Genomic DNA, 5,666 nt, shown 5'->3' on the forward strand with positions numbered 1-5,666 from the left:
TGCCCTGCCCTGCCCTGCCCTGCCCTGCCCTGCCCTGCCCTGCCCTGCCCTGCCTTGCCCTGCTCTGCTCTTTGGTTTTGGTAGAGTGAAGAGTATGCTCCTGTACCAGAGACACTAGAACATAGGATTGAAGAGTATATGTTGGTACCAGCTCAACGTCTCTATGTTCAACAAGTTGTGTGAGTATTGTCTTCAGTGATGGGGCCTTGCTGTCAGCTTGTGGAGAGCAACTTGTATTCTTGGCAACAGTCTGTTTGGGAGTTCCCATGGGACTCCTTTAACCAACAACTCAATTAGGTATAACCCAGTCACATCACTGGAGGCTGTGAGAACAAGAGATACAGTTGTGACTCTGTCTCCACCATTATTTGGCAATTTCATTTAGATTGCCTTTTATATGTATATTTTAGGAGGTTTCTGCTGTAGCTTCCATACTATTCCTCAAATGCCCCTGAATTTTTAGCTGTTCCTACTTGTATTCCCTCCCACAACTCCCTGTCCCCTCTCCACTTAACCCTTCTGTTCCAACTCTCACTCATCCATCCATAACTATGTATTCTATTTCTCTTTCCTACCAAGATCTATCTGTACCCTCTAGTTTTTTTACTCTAATACCTAACCTCTGTGGTTCTATATATTATAGTTTGGTTATCATTGACTTAACAGCTAATATCCACATATAAGCAAATACATACCATGTTTGACTTTCTGGGTCCAAGACACCTAACTTAGGATGATTTTTTTCTAGTTCCATCTATTTGCCTACAAATTTTATGGTGTCATATTTTTTAAATGACTGAATAATACGCAATTCTGTAAATCTATCACATTTTCTTTATCTTTTCTTCTGTTGAGGGACATCAGGGCCATTTCCAAAGTTTGGCCATCATGAATAGAGCAGCAGTGAACATGGTAGAGCAAGTGTTCCTGTGGTAGGATAAAGTGTCCCTTGGGCACATCCCCAAGTGTGGTATAGCTGGATCCCACAGCAGATCAGTTTTCATCTTTTAAGTAACTGTCGTGATGATTTCCATAGTGACTGTCTCAGGCAAACTCATAAAAATGTGAAAAATATTGAGCATTCAGTAAAATCCATGATATTTTCTCCAGATAAAAGCAATAAAGTCCTATTTCAGGACTGTATATGTTACAACTTTATCATTTATGGTATATGGTAAAAGAAAAACAATATAATACAGGTTTCACCATCCTGAGCAGTAAAGGCAAACACAGTGGGAAGAGAGGTCAAAAGTCATCTAATTTTCTCATTTTCTATGGGTGTTGGGTAACTGCATCTAACTAGTACAGCAAGTGCCTAATGGGCAAATAGCTCCTTCTAAAGTTGATAAAAGACCAAAGAACTACCAATGACATTTTAGAAACAGCTTTATCTCCTGTAATCTCAGCACTTGGAGGACTAAAGCAGGATGATAGAATCCACAGTCAGCCTGAGCTACAGTAAAGTAAGAAAAAGCAGCTTTACATCAAGTGATTGGGTCAAATAAAAAGGTACATTGAAAGCTATCAATTATATAAAAGTATGCAATTATCACTTAAGACACACTTTGCATTATCATATGGCCGAAAGCCTATGGAGGCCAAGGAGAAAAATGTGATTTGAATTAGAATAGATTTGAATAATTGGTGGAACTGTTTGGGAGGGATTAGGAGACGTGGCCTTGTTAGAGGAGAAGGTATATCACTAGGGATATATCACTTTGAGATTTCAGAAGCTCACAAATTCTCTCTCTCTCTCTCTCTCTCTCTCTCTCTCTCTCTCTCTCTCTCTCTCTCTAAATTACATTTGTGTATGTGAACCAACTCTTAGCTACTGCTCAGTGCAATTAATGCCTGCCTATTGCCCTTGACTGTCATGGACTCTAACCCTCTGAAACTGTAAGCACAAAATAAGCTTTTTTCTACAACTTGCCTTGGCCATGGAGTCTCCTCACCATAATAGACAGTACTAAGACTCTGATTTGCAATGATACTTATGGCATAAAGGATTTGGCATAGGGTTTCACTCCTCATATGCACTGTGCCTTCCTCAGTATTTCCTTAGTTAGTGTTTGATTTTCTTCAATTAAAATGTCCATGCAGTGTAATCTTCCCATATTTTGTGAGAATCCTGTCCATTGTTTTCTTTAGAAATCAGTTGACTAATCTAGAATATCCTAACGTAACATACTGGTTTGTCCAAACTATTAACAATCCATCTATTTTTGTGTTGATGATCTAAAGAATACCTGTTACCAAGGAGACAGTCCAACCTCCTTGATACACCTCCCAACATTTCAGAAATTATACCCCTGTTGTGTGCTCACTACAAACCTGCAAAACCTCAGTTCTGCATTGTTCCTAGACATAGGGCCTTATGTGTCTCCCAGGCCAGTTGCATTCAATGCAGTTTGACAAATTGGTCAGATAAACAGGGCTATTACTTGAAATAGGTGTAAGAAGTTGGGTAAAGGAGATTGCTCGGTGGGTAAAATGCCACAAAAGCATAAAGATCTGAGCTCGAATCCCCAGTACCCTCACAAAAGCTAAGCCTGGAAACATGTGTGTAACCCTTCCTGGTAATGGAAACAGAGATAGGAGAGTCCTAGAGTCCCCCTGGGCATCCAGTCTAGCCAAAATGCAGAGTTCTGGGTTAAGTAAGAGAGCTTGTCTTATAAAAAAATTAATAAATAAATGGAAAAAAATAGAAGCAACTTCATGATGACCTGTAGCCTCCATGTGCTCACACATAGGCATGTGCACCTGCACGAATGCACACACACGCGCACACACACACCACAGATGAAATAGAGGGAAGGAGGGAGGGGGAAAGGAAGGTCATGAGTTCAGACATGTTGGCATCCTTTTTTCTCAGAAGCCAAGCATTTGTTCTCCTTCAAGTCTTCCTGTAACGTATCAACTTCTCTGTTCCATCAAGCTTGTGTCTCTTACAAGACTTTCTTTTAATTTACATTCCACTTGTTGCCCCCCTCAGTCCCCCCTCTCATTCCAGTTTGTTTTCCTCATCCCCTTGCTTCCGAGAGAGTGCTCCCTCACCCTGGCAGGCTTCCCCCTTTCCTAGGGCCTCAAATCTCAAGGATTAAGCACATCTTTTCCCACTAAGGCCAGACCAGGTAGACTTCTGCTACATATGTGCCAGGGCCTTTGGACCAGTCCATGTATGCTCCTGGTTGCTGGTTTAGTCTCTGAAAGCTCCCTGGCGCCTGAGTTAGTTGAGACTGCTGGTCTTTCTATGGGGTCACTCTCCCTTTCAGCTTCTTCAGTCCTTCACCTAATTCAACTATAGTGGTGTCAGACTTCAGTCCAATGCTTGCAAGTAAGTATTTGCTTCTGTCTCAGTCAGTTGCTGGTAGGACCTCTCAGAGGACAACCATGCCAGGCTTCCATCAGTAAGCACATCACAGCAAAGTAGTGTCAGGCCTTGGTGCCCGTCCTCCCCATGATATGGATCCCAAGTTGGACCAGTCATTAGACCCAAGAATTATTTTGGTGTCTATGAAATGAGAACCTGAATGGGTTGTTGTTGTTACTGTTTGTCTGTTTGTCTGTCTGTTTGTTTGTAATCAAAATTTCAGTTTACTCCTTGTAGCAAATGGAAAATATGTATGTATGTATGTATGTATGTATGTATGTATGTATGTATGTATTATGGTCTCATTTTATAGATGAGCTCATTTTAACAAATACCTTTTTGGTTTTAGTAATTTTTACTTTGCCATTAAGTATAGATTACATATTTAATTCATGCAGTTCTACCAGCCTATGGTCATTAAGTATCAAATCCTGCCTGAAGGAATGTCCTCTGTGTATAGAATCCTTGTAATTCATACAAATCAATGTGTTTCTTCACAAAGGCTAGTGGCAGACAAAATTCAAAGCAATGGATGGTTATCAGAAGGTGCATTTATGCCTATTGATGCATCTCACATGAGAGGCTTAAGAATGTGCAGTAATGCTGAAGACTCATGAGACTAAGTGTGCCTACTCATTAATGCTTGTTGCACAAACTGAATGATAAAACAATACAGCCAAGGTATATGAGGAAAGAGTTTGGCAAAGGTGACAGGAATGAACTGGTGCATGGGGCCTCAGTATTACCATCAATATGCAGCAAGTATTAACAAGCCTAGTTTTTAGATGCAATTGTCATTGTTATGAACACAGGCAAATGGTTGTGGCTTTCAATAAAAATTAGACTCTATATCTGGTACTGCTTCATTTCATAACTATAGTTTTGCTACTGTTATGAATCTTAATGTAAATATATTTAGAGATGGAGGTTTGACAAAGGTGCCGCAACCCAAAGGGGTGCACAAGTATATTGAGCACCTGCCTTCATGGACATCAGCTTAGCTGCATAAATGATACAATAAGAGAAAAGAAGACTGAAAAGCAGACATTTATAGCAACATAGTATTTAATGCTTACAGTAACTCAATGAGCTAATAATTTTCTCCTGCTTGCGTAAAAGAACACCAAGGCTCAGAAGATAGACAAGAATGCTTTATAATAATACTCAGATGCCAAGTTGCATCCCACCCTGGATGCACTCTATTCTCTGTCTCAGGCAGCTTAGATTCTGTTCTCTGGCCACTAAGTGGTTAAAACATCAGGCACAGTTAGAGCTCTTTTGACTGCCAGGCTAGGAAGGTTGAGTCTTTGGTGCTGATGCAACATGACATTAATATCTGAGGTGGACAGTGATGCATATCCTGTTGGAACTTGAGTAAGTTGTTTTCAAATACATGTAGTAGTTTTTCAATAGACATTTCTCTCAAACCAGATAAGATGTTGGACTTCATGCTTGTAAGATTTGTACACTCAGATCTTTTGCTTTTATCAGAGAGTTCTCACATTCCTCAGCCTACACACAACTCCCTCTGTCCATCTGTGTAGATTTTCTCCCTTGCTTTTGAATGGTCTTAAAGGAAACAAAGCATCATTAATGACGACTATGGTGTTTGCATGTACAAATTCCATCACATCCTCCTGACCTCCCTTGGTGACCTGGTCTAGAAGAGGAAGCTCCATTGCCAGAGAAAGGCAGACACTAACAGGAAGCAAGTCTTCTTTTAAGAAAACATCCTGCTCCTTATTTTTGTTCACAGATGTATGTAGGACTTAGGAAGACAGTTATTCAAGGAGCAAAGACAAGTTCTCAATTTGCATCAAAGACTTTTTTCTCAGGTCTGATATTTTTTTCTACAGTCTGATGATATGGGCCATGTACAGAAAAGAAAATAAAAGGGGTAAATAAACATGAAAAGATGCTCATTCTGAGTAGTGGCTACAGAAATTCGAATGATATGATTAAAATCTAGTGCATGCCATATTGATTATATCCTTAGCTGAAAAAGACTCTGAAGAGAGCAAGACTTGGAACTCACATCTCAACTAACAGTGTCAGGCAGCTTTCCTGCTCACAGCCCTCCACTGCTGTGGAGAATCCCTTCCTCAGAGACTGTCCACTATACCCTGTTGGTCCTCAACTCTGTTTAGCAGTCATCTGGTTTTCTATATCTACCCAAAACTGTATTTCAAACAGAAATGGACAGAGACTTTATCTCTTATGCCCTATTATTGCCTGAGACAATGCTGCACATATATAGTATTGATTAGCTGATTAATGCATAAAGCAACCCTGCCCT

The 5,666-nt window shown here is 40.2% G+C and overlaps 1 protein-coding gene across 1 annotated transcript in view; it reads left to right on the plus strand.

Moving 5' to 3' along the window:
* The window catches only part of Jph1 (junctophilin 1), an 85,330-nt gene extending 84,191 nt beyond the window's left edge, over window positions 1-1,139 (plus strand). Inside the window, exon 6 of the mRNA XM_028769614.1 lies at window positions 865-1,139. The gene's annotated coding sequence lies outside the window, so the exon portion shown is untranslated. The remainder of the gene's footprint in view (window positions 1-864) is intronic.
* Window positions 1,140-5,666: the final 4,527 nt, after the last annotated feature.

The sequence above is a fragment of the Grammomys surdaster genome, unplaced genomic scaffold, assembly GCF_004785775.1.
Source record: "Grammomys surdaster isolate TR1022 unplaced genomic scaffold, NIH_TR_1.0 64, whole genome shotgun sequence".
NCBI classification, from domain to species: Eukaryota; Metazoa; Chordata; class Mammalia; order Rodentia; family Muridae; genus Grammomys; species Grammomys surdaster.